The sequence below is a fragment of the Panthera leo genome, chromosome B1 (genome assembly GCF_018350215.1).
Source record: "Panthera leo isolate Ple1 chromosome B1, P.leo_Ple1_pat1.1, whole genome shotgun sequence".
Classification (NCBI taxonomy): domain Eukaryota; kingdom Metazoa; phylum Chordata; class Mammalia; order Carnivora; family Felidae; genus Panthera; species Panthera leo.
The window spans coordinates 30,655,132-30,670,097 of NC_056682.1; the positions used below are offsets into that span (position 1 = coordinate 30,655,132).

General features: G+C 38.2%; 1 long non-coding RNA gene across 17 annotated transcripts in view; it reads right to left on the minus strand.

The window, feature by feature from the left end:
• LOC122217488 overlaps positions 1–14,966 on the minus strand; it is a 233,581-nt gene that overhangs the window by 170,610 nt on the left and 48,005 nt on the right. The window contains exon 4 of one of the 17 annotated variants that reach the window (XR_006201539.1): positions 10,483–10,630. The exons of the other annotated variants lie outside the window; for them this stretch is intronic. This is a non-coding gene — a long non-coding RNA (uncharacterized LOC122217488). The remainder of the gene's footprint in view (positions 1–10,482; positions 10,631–14,966) is intronic. 17 annotated transcript variants of the gene reach the window in all.

A 14,966-nucleotide genomic window follows, 5' to 3' on the forward strand; every position in this document is an offset into this window, starting at 1 on the left:
TCTAAAAAGAAGTTCAGGTTAGAATAAATACATCCTACTGAATTACATGATTAAGTGATTAAAACAATCTTATATCTGAAACAAATAATGTCTTACATTTGCAGAGCTGATCGAGACAGTCTGCCACTTAATGTCAGTTCTTCACAGATTTAAAATTTTTGTGGCCATAGTGGATATACATTTACATGATCACAGGATCTCTTTCCTGAAGAACCTTCTAATTTGTAAGAGTTCTTCATTTTGCTATATACAAATTGTTTTAAATGAATATGATAAAAAGAAAACTCTATTCTAAGCCTTATTATCCTTTCAAATATTTTCTATGTTAATACCACAGGTTAAATTCAATGTTCATACAACATCTATTATTCCACATGTACTCTACTTCTGATTAAGATAGAGAAAGTTGTGAAAGAGTATTGTTTCCATGGTAAATACTCCTTTGCAGCTCCCCATTTATCTGCAACCTAGAATTCAGGTTGAGGTCCACCCAAGAGAAACTTGGCTGGTCTGTGTTAAACAGAATCTCACTAGGATCTCCGGTCAACTCTGAATTCACAAATGACCAAGCTGAGGACCATGTTCTTGCAACTATGGCGTGGTCTTCTACTCTTAGACATGGATCCTGACTATGGCATTACCATTGTCCTTTTATTCCTGACAATTCTCTGCCTACTCCCTCTTCCTCTGAGTCCCTTTTCTCAGTATGGTTCAACTTCCAGCATATAGGCCAAAAGAACCAATCAAGGCACAGAAATTGGTAGGTATTTGTGCCTTTAGGACCTGTAGATACCCAGCTCAGGTACAATGCTTTCTGAGATTTCCTCACCAAATCCCACTCGTTTTTATTAGTAACATCAGCAAGTCCACTGGAACATTTCCACTAACTGAGCACTGGAGACAGATCCATATCTTCCATGTAGTTCTTCCCAACTCAGTACCCTGAAGTCAATTCTCAAACCTGAGGGACATGATCAGCACTAGTCTTTTGATGGGAACATATTCCATCTTTTACCAACTAGACTAGCCTTGCTTTATCAAATGGAAATGGAAAATGAACATTATAAGAGTGGAGGTGCTTACAGCTGAGCATCCCTTAAAATGGTCCCCGAAAGAAATAGGATAATTCGTATCAGAACTAACTCATTCAAGTCTGCAATACATGAGGATATGCTCTGTGACACATACATGGATAAATAATTACAGCCAAAGGTATATGATCTTATGGAAAGTGCTTCCCTTGGGCCCTATGGAGATGGCACCATTGAGCGAAATGGATTTTTATAGAACTTTTAAAACTTATGTTACAATATGCCTGCACTTGTTTTTACTACTGTGTAACAGATTATTGTACATTTAGTGGCTTAAAACAAGACCGATTTATTAACTCACAGTTCTGAGGTCAAAATCTATACAGCATGACTAGGTTTTCTGCTCAGGATTTTACAAGGCATAATCAAGATGTTGGCTGCCTATGTTTTCATCTGGAACTATGGGTTCTCGTCAAGGTTGTTTTTTTTTTTAATTTTTTAATTTTTATTTTTGAGAGAGAGAGAGAGAGACAGACAGAGTGTGAGTGGGGGAGGGGCAGAGAGAGAGGGAGACACAGAATCTGAAGGCTCCAGGCTCTGAGCTGTCAACACAGAGCCTGACGTGGGGCTCAAACCTCATGACCTGAGCTGAAGTCAGACACTTAACTGACTGAGCCACCCAGGCGCCCCTCTTCAAGCTTATTCGTGTTGTTGGCAGAGTACATTTCCTGTGGTTGTAAGACTAAAGTCTCTATTTCCTCATTGGCTATTAGCTGGGATCAGTCTCAGCCCTTGGAGACTGCCCCCCATCTTACAACAAGCAATGGACCCCCTCTTCAGAGCCAGTAATGGGTCCTTTCCCCAGTGTTACATTTCTCTCATTCTTTGAATTTCTTCTCCTCATCCCTTTTAAGAGCTCACCTGATTACAACAGACCCACAGAGGATGATCTCCTATTTTACAGTCAATAGGTATGGGACCTTAATTACATCCACAAAATCCTTTTGCAGCGGTACCCAGAGTAACTGGGAAAGTGTGTATACACCAGGAATCTTGGAGGCTATCTTAGAATTCTGACCACCACAGTAGCCGAATGCATATTTTCAAATAATATTTTCCTAGAGGAAATTGCTCAACACAAATATTTCCTATACTACCTTCCTGTATACTTATAATATTAGTTTTTTATTGCTATATTACGAATTCCCCAAAACTGGTGACTTACACATTACAAATACATTATCTTATAGTTCTGTAGGTCAAAAGTCTGACACAGTTCTTGCTGGGATAAAACCAAGATAATGCAGGATTATGTTCCTTTCTGGAGGCCTTTTCCAGCTTTTAGAGGCTGCCCACCTCCCTTCACTCATGGTCCTCTTCCCCCATCTTCTATGTTAATAACAGTAGGCTGAGTCCTTCTCATACCACCTTCTCTCTGGTCGTCTGACCCAAAGAAATGTTCTCTACTTTTCAGCACTCAAGTGATTAGGTTGGGGCTACGTGAATAATCCAAAATAATTTCCCCATCTCAAGATCCTTCACTTAATCACATCGGCAAAATCCCTTTGCCATATAAAGCAACACTCACAAATTCCAAGAATTACAGCACGAATGTCTTTGGAGGTCACTAATCTGTCTACCTTGTCTACCTTTTGAAAATAGAGGACTGTGGATTAGGTTTGTCACTCAAATCATATCTCAAGAGACTGTAGAACTATGGCTTAGAGAGCATGTGATATACATACCTAATGGACAGTATTTCCTGGAAGACTGGATATTGAGTATTACATAATGACATGCGTCACATGTCAATATGGGCCAACAGCCAAGAATACAAACTTCCAATTATAAGACAAATAGGTTCTGAGGATAATGTATAGCATGAGGATTATAGTTAATACTACTACATTATATACTGGGAAGTTACTAAGAGAGTAGCTATTACATGTTCTCACCACAAAAAAATAAATAGTAATTATGTGACACAGTGGAGGTGTTAGCTGATGCTATGGTGGTAGTCATTTCACAATACGTGAGTATATTAAATCAACCTGTTGTGCAAGGTCAACTTACACAATGTTATATGTCAGCTCATTCCTTCAAAAAAAGCTGCAAAAAAGACAAAAGTTGTCCTTACGAGGAAGAAAAAAAAAGTCAACAACATGTGCAAATAAAATTGGGACCTCCCGTTTTTCCCAAAACATGTGCCGCGAGAATCAAATTGCTATAGTCATTTATAGTTGTTACACAAAGAATCACAAGCACATACATTTGGGAAATGTCAAGTTAAAATTAAACCGATTCCTTCTGAGTCCTGAATATGCTAATGTGCATTGTAAATCTATAAGAGAGCAACATGTATTCTTATTATATATAAAAAAAAGTTTTTAATTTTTTTTTAGTGTTTATTTATTTTTGAGGGAGAGAGAGAGAGAGACAGAGCATGAGAGAGGGTGGGCAGAGAGACAGGGAGACACAGAATCTGAAGCAGGCTCTGGGCTCTGAGCTGTCAGCACAGAGCCCAACGTGGGGCTCGAACTCACAACCATGAGATCATGACCTAAGCTGAAATCAGACGCTTAACCAACTGAGCCACCCAGGCACCTCCCCCCGCCACCCAAAAAAATGTTTTTAAAGGGCTTATAAAACTTTAGGAACTGATAGTGTCCATTCACTGTGCTGCAGCCATAGTTTTCAACTGGCTCTTCCTTCGTTGTGTCTCTTCTTTTTTCTGTCCTTCCTTCCTTGTTTTTTATCCTGCTGTCTTACTTCCTACCTTTATTCTTTCTCTTCTCTTTTAACCTACAGTCATCCCTTCCTGTAAATGTGACTTAAAATGCCTGGAGTTGCAAAAAAGACTTGGTCTGGAAAATGAGTGGCATTGAGGAGGGCACATGTTGGGATGAGCACTGGGTGTTGTATGTAAGCAGTGAATCACGGCAATCTACTCTCGAAGCCAACAGCACACTGTATAAACTGTCCATTAGCCAACTTGACAATAAATTATATTTAAAAAGTTAGAAAAACAGCTGTTGTTAAAAAAAGCAAATGGGGAAAGCAACATGAGTAAGTTATAGAGAGAATGGTGCTTTTATTGAATCTTGATATTTTGATTGTGCTTCCCTGATTTATTGAACACCATTAGGCTAAAAAATTCCTGAACAAAGGATTAGGGATTGATTTCTTTTGTTTTACCTCCTGTTCTTTTTTATGTTCATAATCTTTCCAAGTTTGTCATCCATTCACTCCCAGTTATTCTTTGGAGGGGACTCAAGAATCCAAATAAATATACCACTAAGCTATAATAAGGTTTCTTTACATACTATCACCAGGCAATAAGCAATTCTGATTTATTGAATATTCCAATATAGTATAATCCTAACCATATACACTAACATTTGCTTTTCAATTTAGTAGTTTTTAGTCCACTATAAAATTTATCCCACAATTCCTACATGACTAAAGACATGTTTGCTGTTTTTGAAACAAAATATCATGATATAATAAAATTCAAATGCATGTTTAAGGGATGAGGACAGGCGTAAGGCTATTTGACACTATGCTGAATATATTCGCCAAAATACTGTGTTTTCCCATTTGGCCCAAGTGTTTCCTCTTCCCATCCTATTTTCTGTTCTGTCACACCATCTGCTTTTGAAGCCATCCACTCTGCTTTGATTACTCTTATTTGATCAGCCCTATTTTAAATATCATCAGAATCTATTTATTTACTAGACTTTTCCCCTTTCCCTACCCACAAATTTAACTCTCTTATGGTTTAATAAAAACCCTCAATTAATATTCTTTTAATCTACCAGCGTATCGTCCTCTTTTCTTTACAGCTTGCTATCTGAGAAACCTTACTACATGCTTTACACGTTTTATTTCATGTAACCCACATAATAATCCTATGGTGAAGAATTTATCATTAGACTCAGTGGAATACTGCAACTCACAGAACTTCATAATAGATGGTGGTGGGATTCAAACCCAGATATAGCAGACTTCAAAGCCAGTATGTAGCTTCTCAATGGATACCAATGGCTTCCTAATTGTTAAATACAACAGCTATTTCTTTACCCTCTTCTTTCAGGAGCAATTTGGATTGTTGATCACACTCTTTTTGAAACAATGTTGTACTGTAAGATTTATTCTCTGCTGACTAGCCCTAAAGTGCTGGTCTTAACATACATTGTTTTTCTTTTAATCTTAGAGAAAGTATAATTTGGGGTAGTGTGAGAGATTTTATGAATGCTATAATATAACAGGGTCTAAGAATTTTTACAATATTTCATTGCCTGGTCTCCTTCTGTAATTCTTTGGGAAACTGACAGCAATTATTAGTCCTTTGCCAAAACTAGCAATGAATTCCAGCCACTTGTATTGAGCAGTCCAATGGTTCATCTTCCAGCTTTCCTTCTATTCTAAATCATGCCAAATCTTTATTTAATTAATAGGCCCAAAAGACACAGTTTGTTAGATTAAGTTGTGCTGATATACGTGGTAATTCCTAAAACAAATGATATTTTCTGCATTGAAATTTTCTGATTGAACTTTCTGAAAGTCACCTTTTCAAACCACACTTTATTGACAGATTGCAACCAATTCTCTTTCCCTAACATACAGTTCTATCTAAAATGCTTCTACTTAACTACCCTACAACCCAGCAGTAGCACTACTAGGAATTTATCCAAAGGATACAGGAGTGCTGATTCATAGGGGCACATGTACCCCAATGTTTATAGCAGTACTTTCAATAATAGCCCAATTATGGAAAGAGCCTAAATGTCCATCAACTGATGAATGAATAAAGAAGATGTGGTTTATATATACAATGGAACACTACTTGGCGATGAGAAAAAATGAAATCCTGCCATTTGCAGCAACATGGATGGAACTGGAGTATATTATGCTAAGTGAAATAAGTCAGTCAGAGTTTTCACTCATATGTGGATCTTGAGAAACTTAACAGAAGACCATGGGGGAAAGGAAGGAGGAAAAATAGTTACAAACAGGGAGGGAGGGAGGCAAACCATAAGAGACTCTTAAATACAGAGAACAAACTGAGGGGGGGGGGGTATTGAGGAGGGCACTCGTTAGGATGAACACTGGGTGTTGTATGTAAGCGATGAATCACGGGAATCTATCCCAAAACCAAGAGCACACCATATACAATGTATGTTAGCCAACTTGACAATAAATTATATTGAAATAAAGAAATAAATTTTAAAAATGCTTTTACCTGAAGGTAAGAATTTGTGTGTGTGTTTCTTTGATTATTAATCTTTCTGATAAGAATTCAGTTCTTGTACATAGTGGTAAAATACCACTTACAGTAAGTTTAATTTAAAACCTATTAGCTAAAAACATGTTTGCTGGCAGGTAACATTTTCTCAAAAAGAAGATAATCTCTTATTTAATTACTTGCAAAAATAGTTATTCACATACTTTCTAATGAGAATTTTAACAGCAGTTAACTGACAACTCACCGAAGGAAAACAGATCCAATTTTAGTAATAATTATCCAAGAAGAAGAAACATTAAAAACAGGTTTTGAGTCTAACATATGCCCAGAGTTTCATCTTTTTTTAGGTGTCCTAATTAAGTGGAAGAAATATTGATCAATGGCAAATAAGCGGAAGAGGAAAAGGAGCATAAACTAATGGTCATATGAACTTGAACTTGGGTTTAAATCCTACCTCTGATACATAGTAACCACTTGACCTTGGGCTATAACCTATAAAACTAGTAGTAGTAGTAATATCCTACAAGACTATCAGGTTGATGCTATTATATGTGAGCTTAATTCACAGTACCTTTAAAAAAAAATTTTTTTTAATGTTTATTTATTTTTGAGACAGAGAGAGACAGAGCATGAACAGGGGAGGGCCAGAGAGAGAGGGAGACACAGAATCTGAAACAGGCTCCAGGCTCCGAGCTGTCAACACAGAGCCCGATGTGGGACTCGAACCCACGGACTGCGAGATCATGACCTGGGCCGAAGTCGGACGCTCAACCGACTGAGCCACCCAGGCGCCCCTCACAGTACCTTTTTAACCACAGCTATTATTGGTAAAAAGAATAAAGCAGCTGCTTAGTTTGTAAGAAAAAATACAAAGGTATTCTCTTTGGTGATAGGAACTTATTGTGAGAGAAAGTAGAAATCATCTCAGCAACCTATGTAGTCACTCTGGACTCTGCTATATTTAAGACTGGGATGTGTATCAGGCCTCATGCAAAACTAAAATTATAGCTCAGTCTTTTTTTTTAAATTTTCTTAATGTTCATTTAATTATTTTTTTTTAATTTTTTAATGTTTATCTATTTTGAGGGCGAGAGACAGAGGGCAAGCAGGGGAGGGGCAGAGAGAGAGAGAGGGAGACACAGAATCTGAAGCAGGCCGAGGCTCTGAGCTGTCAGCACAGAGCCTGACACAGGGCTCGAACCTACAAACTGTGAGATCATGACCTGAGCCGAAGTCGATGCCCAACTGACTAAGCCATCCAGGTGCCCCTCATTTAATTATTTTTGAGAGAGAGAGAGAGGCAGGGAGAGAGGGAGACAGAGAAACCCAAGCAGGCTCTGCACTGATAGTGCAGAGAGGCTATCAGTGCAGAGCCCAACGCAGGGCTCAAACCCACGAACCGTGAGATTATGACCTGAGCAGAAACCAAGAATCTGACGCTTAACAAACTGAGCCACCCAGGTACCCCAATAGCTCGGTCTTTTAAGACACAACCTGAGTTCCAGGAGTCCTCCTGTTTTGTGAGCATCTATGCTTTCCAAGAGGAAATATCTGAACAGCTCAATTAGTTACTATCCAGTATGAAGCACAACCTGGAGTCAAAGTTCTTGACAAGCAACACCTTTATTTTCTACCTGAGCATGAAACCTCATCCTTGGCCCAGTCAGTCAAAACCAGAGAATGACATAGCTTCACTGATTAATCATCATACACACTCTACAATGGCAATTTTAGGCAGAAAGAAGGGGAGAATCCTATTTGCCCCAGCAAAAGGATGTTGGCATGGGCAGCATACAAATCTTCATGAAAATATCTCTAGTACAAAAGTCCCACTGGAAAATTTACAAATGTAACTACAAAGTTTAGGAATTGACTGTAATCAGTTCACATGGGTTCTGTCTTCCTGCACAGTGGCCTAAAACTCTAAGACGTAAGCTGGGGCAATCACAGGGCTCAGATCATTTGTTTGCCTTCTCTTAGGGACCACTGTTTCCTGCTGCCTGATGTCCAATGTCTGAATACCATTGTTTCACATATTTTGTTGTTCTTTTTTAAAGGATAGTCAAGAAGATAAATGTGGTCCTTGTTACTCCATGCTGTCTAAAAGCAGAGCTCAGCCCTGTATATTTGATCAATATGTTTTGAAAAATATAAAATCCCAAAAGTATGGGGGGTGGGGTGGGGAAAGGAGGCCTGAGTGGATGTTGAAATTCTCAAAGGAGGTTAAATTTTAGATAAATTTGTCTTAGACAAATTGGTTCAAGGCAAAACAATCTGTTTCTGTTTCATTTAAGCTATTATTTTTCTATCTGAAAATGATGGTAGCATCCCAAGAAGTGGTAAAGGGCTAACTGGAACTTCAGTCACACCATGAAAAATAGCAGCCCACCTCCATGGTCAACTGAATGCTTCATTTTTCCAGGTCCTTCTCAGACAGGGCCCAAGAAAGATGGATTGTAGGTGTCAGTCTAATGGCAAGCCTCTACGAATCTTTTTTTACCAAACATGTAGATTAGACCACAGGACAGAAAGAAGAAAGGAGAGGGTACTAATAACCCGAAGAAATTCACTGAAGTGACAGAATTCCATACAAGTAAAAGCTTCTATAAACTTTAACTGTCATTGACTTCAGAGACACAAATCTAGACAAAATCTACCTCGACAGAAGAGCCTACAGAAATTCTACTGACATTTAGTTTCTAGAGGCAAAATACTAGTAATATTCAACCTGCTAGAGGGTAAAAAGAAGTGTCCACAGGTCACAGAGCCATCGTTTCATTTCTTCCCAGGGGACAAACTGTTCTGCACAGGAGCCATAGCCTTCACTATGATCCCGTACTCCCAGTCACTATCAGACCCTGTGCTACATGCTGGAGATACAATTACAACCAAGACATTCCTCACATATTTTTTGTTTCTCCTCAACCCCATGGGGAGAATGAGCCTGCCAAGCCTGCCTGATAAAACTAATTCCTAGAGCTTATTGAGAAGAAATTAAGTCCTATGTAATTCAGGTAATTTTTTTTTTTTTTTGAGTCTTGCTTGAAAGAATAAAAGGCTACTGAAAGTCTAAGTATTACCCTGCAACTGCCCACCCCAACCAGTTTCAACCAGTCAACTTGGAAATGTTCAGTACCTATTACTGGACAGCTGCCCATCCCCTGTACTTATTCCTGGTGACCAGTGGTGAGGGTACTTCCTCAAAGGCGGTTTGCTGAGCTTTCTCATCTAATTAATGCCTTCCTTATCCAGATCCTTTTTGCCCTACTCTTAAGGAAACTTCACATCTTTGTGTCACTGTATCTCTTGCCCTAAATAGAAAACTGTCATATTTGGGTCACCTGGGTGGCTCAGTTGGTTAAGCATCTGACTCTTGATTTTGGCTCAGGTCATAATCTCATGGTTCACAGATTCAAGCCCCATATTGGGCTCTGCACGGACAGCACAGAGCCTGCTTGGGATTCTCTCTCTCTTCCTCTCTCTCTCCCCCTCCCCCACTGTGCTCACTCTCTCTCCCTCTCAAAATAAATAAGTAAATTTTAAAAAAAGAAAACCGTCACATTTATTTTAGCTTTAGTTTTTTATTTGTATTAGAATTACAACTTTATTGTTTTCGATTATTTTATATAGCAAATATCACTTCACTTACATTTTGGGTTAAATGAGCTCAATAGGTTACTCCTGTGCCTGAGTCGATGGTAAAACCTATCCTAAGTTTCCAAACCATAATTCACAAATGAACAGAAGCCAAGCTGAGGATGTACTGTGATGTTCTGTATCTACATATACAACCTTCCTTATATATTTTGTATGTGCTTGTCCTGTGTGTCTCATGAATATGTGGAAGGATGCAATACGGTCAGGTCAAGAAGGGAACACACAGGCATGCCTGAAAGAATGAATGCTTTGTAAAGGAATCTTGTACACTTAAATTCTGAAACTTTGAGCAAAATAATTCAGAGAGCCTCCAAATGAATGGCCTCCTTCAATGAAACAAATTATAAAATGCCTAAGGTTATAGAAGTGAAATGCTCTAGAAAAAAGATCTTCAGGTGAGAGGAATTACAATTTAAATAAGCCCTGAGTTTCTCACCTCAGGTTATTTTCCCTTTTGAGCTGTGCTGTTTCACAGTGTAGTCACTAGATACCTGTGGCTGTTTAAGTTAAATAAAATATAAAATTTAGTTCCTCAGGCAAGCTAGTCACATTTCAAATGCTTAATAGCCAGTGGTTAGCTGCTACCATATCAGACAGAACAGATAAGGCATGTTTCCATTGTCAGGGAAAGTTCTGTTGGACAGCACTGCTCTAGAATTCTTATTGGATTACCAACTTCCATGAGTTCACCAAGTGTCTAGAAGGGACAAAAATACTTTTACTTAGCAGAGACAAGAAAATGATATCAAGAGAATGTCATTCAAAAATAAAGGAAAAGTGAAAAATTATTCTAGACAGTAACAAAGGACTGAAAATAGTCACATTCAGAGTAGAGGTTTCTGATATTCCAAGTAAAAAAAAAAAAAAAAAAAAAAAAAAAAAAACTTCACAGATCTTGACTTCCATTCCTACCCTGAAGATTGAGTCCCATCTTCCTGGGCCCCTCAAAGCTAATTTATAGCAAAACTTTTCTTCTTACTCCTACATAACCACAGGTTAATTTCTTACAGCCTCTGCATTTTTCCTGAAATATCACAGACAACTGACAAAAAAGCCTTACAAGTCAGTTTTAAGTTTATCTACCTGTAGTGCATGACCTCATCCTCAGTTTTATTTGAATGTTATCCACTGAGGTTATTAAAGCTCTAACCTAGTGATCTTTAATCTTATTTCAGCCTTAACACAAACAAGGAAAAGCACGCCCTTCTAGTAAGAAAGAATCATCACAAAGATGACTCTCAACCCAGGGGGATGGGACCACCAAACCTTTATAAATAAAGTTGTTGCATATTTTCAGAAATCCACCCAAGTAATTCTGATATGCTTGTCTGGGAGGGGAAGTACCCAACTTCATTAAGAATGACTATTACAGGGGCACCTGGGTGGCTCATTCGGTTAAGCGTCCAGCTCTTGGTTGCAGCTGAGGTCATGATCTCACGGTTTGTACCCATGTTGGGCTCTGCACTGACAGCACGGAGCCTGCTTGGGATTCTCTCTCTCCCCCCCACCCGCCCCTCCTTTGCTCATGCTCTCTCTCTCTCTCTCTCTCTCTCTCTCTAAAAATGAATAAATAAACTTAAAAAAAAAAAAGAATTACTATTGCAAAGTTTCTCGTAACAGAACTCTGGCAAGTTCTGACCCTTCCCACCGTTCCTAGATTATCAGTTTTTCCCTACAATATTGTGTAAGCATATTCATGTAAAAGTCCTATACTTGCTTACAAGAAATTAGTCTTATACATTAATAGCTCTATGTATAATAACAAAATCACCATAGAATAAGTAATTTTCTTTTAAAGTAAAAATCATTTCAATACTCACATACGGATAAATAATAAGATGTCTTTCACATATCTCTGGTCTTTCTGAATCCCTTCCTGCAATGATTTTGCAACGACCCGCAGTTTTATACCACACTGAATGCCAGGCGTAAGTCAATGGATGGCAAGGGGCCAAATGAGGTAAAGAAAAACCACAAAGACTAGAAGACACACTAGTGATAGATGAGTGTATCTCGGTAAGCCCGAGGAGAATCATGTGAAATTGTTTCTGCTACATCGAGCCAGCTGTAATGAGAACATTCCCTTATCAAACAGGACATGTGTTGGCACCAATATGAAGAAAGTGATGGTATACTCTACTGTAAATGAGTAACATTAACACAGCGTTAACTGAATGAATATCATTAACAGTGTTCACTGTGTTTTATACATGTCACTGAAGGAACACACATGACATATTCATGTCCTTTGAAGTTTACTACTGACAAGGTGGTAGTAAATCTTTATATCACCTTTTTCCCCATATATTAATTAACAGGAATTAACGAGGACACCATGCCAAAGAATTGAATATGGGCCAAAGCTAAAAAAAAAAAAAGAGAAGCCTTTTCAAAGCTTCTCTTGAGACATTTATGTAGCTAAAGGTGACAATAGGAATTCCCAAATTTCTCTGACTAGAAGATCAAGGAAACAGAGCTCTAGCCCCATGTCTAGCCACCACCTGCAGACAGAAGATGGGCACTGAGATTCTTCTGTGTGAGAATATGACACACTGTCTCCAAAGTGGAGATAACGGGTAGGGGAATCTATACTGAGTATGCTGTGTTTAGAAAATGTGTCTCTTCATCTCTTCATTATTGTGGAGTTAGGCTGAATTGTTTCAAGAATTATTGTTTGCCTTTAGGAGATGTGTATGATTGATTTCATTTACCTAACACTCCAGGAGTAACAAAATTGTGACGGAGAGTAGATCAAAGCTTGCCAAGGATTAGGTTCGGGGGAGAGTGCGACTGCAAAGTGGGAGCACAAGGGAGTTTCTCTGGGGCGATGGAAGTTTGGTATCCCAATTGTGTATACACACAAGATTTTGTAGAACCGTATATAAAAAACTGCATATAAGAACTAGTGAAACACAAATAAGGTTTGCAGTTTTGCAAACAGTTCATACCAATGTTCTAGTTTTGATAATTATGCTGTGGTTTTGTAAGTTATGGTCACTGAGAGAAGATGGGTGAAAGATATACGGGAACTCTATTTTTGCGACTTCTACGTGAGGCTGAAATTACTTCCAAAACAATTTTTCTTAGGAAGGTTTAAAAAAAAAAAAAACCTAAACCAAGAGTATATAAATATGTACATAGGAGTATATAGGAATTTCTTGCAAATTTTCTGTCAGTTTTAAGTTATATGAAAATTTACAAGTTAACAAAAAGGGTGTTGGGTTGCTTATATAATCTCCAGAGAACCAGGCGTTGGGGCCACGCAGCCAGGCTTTCTGCCCAAATAAACGCCACAGAACTGGTCTAAGACTTCACTGCTCCTGTCACCAAACACAGCACTGCATCTCCCTGGAGCCACAGACAGCAGACACCTACTCTTGCTGCAAGCACAGTGGCATGGTTGTCTCCAGCAGTTGGCTCCACAGATCCCAGAAGAGCTTCTGAAGGGTGCTGACTTCGTCGCAGAAGTAGTTTCGGACTTAGTCTGTCTATCCGATGGATGGCGCCCAGGCCATGTGATAAAGCCCTAGCTGCAAAGGGTCACGAGAATGTCTGGTACACTTTCAGAGTAAAAAGCAAGCTCTGCCTCAAAAGGTGGGGTGATTTCTCCAACATTGCAATGAGGGTCCAAGACTGGGTCATCAAAAAGAATGACAAAGACCTACTACAAATAATAAATGGAAGCACAGCTTTTCCACATCATTCTCCTGCTAAGGCCATGTGAGCCATAGTCTTAACGCTACTGAGAAGTTAATTCAGGGTAACTAATGATGCCAGAAGCATAGGGTACAGCAGCAGGCAAGGCTCTCCCAACAGGAATAACTCAGGGTTGAATACGGGACTAATCTCTTTTCTTTACCAAAAAAACTTGAGAAGACTGTTGATTCTTAAGGGGAAGGGAGCTAACACTTGGGTGTTTTTTGGGTTTATAAATGTGTGTCAGACAGGCTGAAGAGGAAATTTATTTTCTCACCCTCAAGTTAACACAAATAAAATTTTCAGATCTCTAGCGCAGAGTCAGACTTACCTCAATATTTTTTTTTTCCTTTTTGCTGCTTGGATAATTGATAGCAAGTATACTCATGAAATGATAAGAAATGAGATGGCCAGGAATGAAGATGTGAGGGAGAAAAGGAAAAAGAAAAGTTTAAGAGGCTAAGACGTAAAGGGGTAAGAAATAATACTGATAATGGTAGAAAGGAGGCAAAATCATTGAAGGGATAGGGTCTGTTTTACAAATACAAATGGCCCATATGAAAACTATTCAGACTTAATAACACAGAAATGAAAAAACAGGAGTCTAAGTCCCACTGAGTTTCATGAGAATCATGTACACTTTCAGTCACCATCGATCCCTAATACACGTATGACCTCACTTAGTGCAAACCGTCTAATACTGGCGTATTCAACAATGACTACATTGTCATTGATCTTTCCAGGATAAATAACTTGAAGAGCCACTGTTCTTAATTATTTCATGCAAATAAGTGAACTTCACCAAAATGATGATTAGCCACCACTGGCATCCATTGTCAAATAATTAATATTGTGCCACAACTTGTCTCTTCTTTCTGAGACCAAAGGTAGTACCCCATTGTGAAACTGAGGGGACTTTTGACATTCAGAGAAAATATGTTTCCATCCTGAGAACATAATTAAATAATATACAAATCAACTTTCAAATTCATTTAATGCAATAGTGAGGTCTACATATATTTTGTCTTTTGTTTTGAAATTTCTCAAGAATATTTGCCTTAGGCATTTGTTTCTTTGATTTAAAAAAAATATGTTCTGTTATTGCTAGTGGATCATAAAGTGAAAAAAACCATTACTTAAATTACAGAACTATCAGGCAACACATAAATTTTAGGATATCCAAGATACTTTGATTACTATTTTTTAAATTTTTTTCAATTTTTATTTCTTTTTTTTTAAGTTCATTCATTTCGATAGAGACAGAGATAGAGTCACATAACCTTGTGATTATTTAATTTAACTTTTGGAAAAAATTATGTTTGCCAATTGTCATAAAT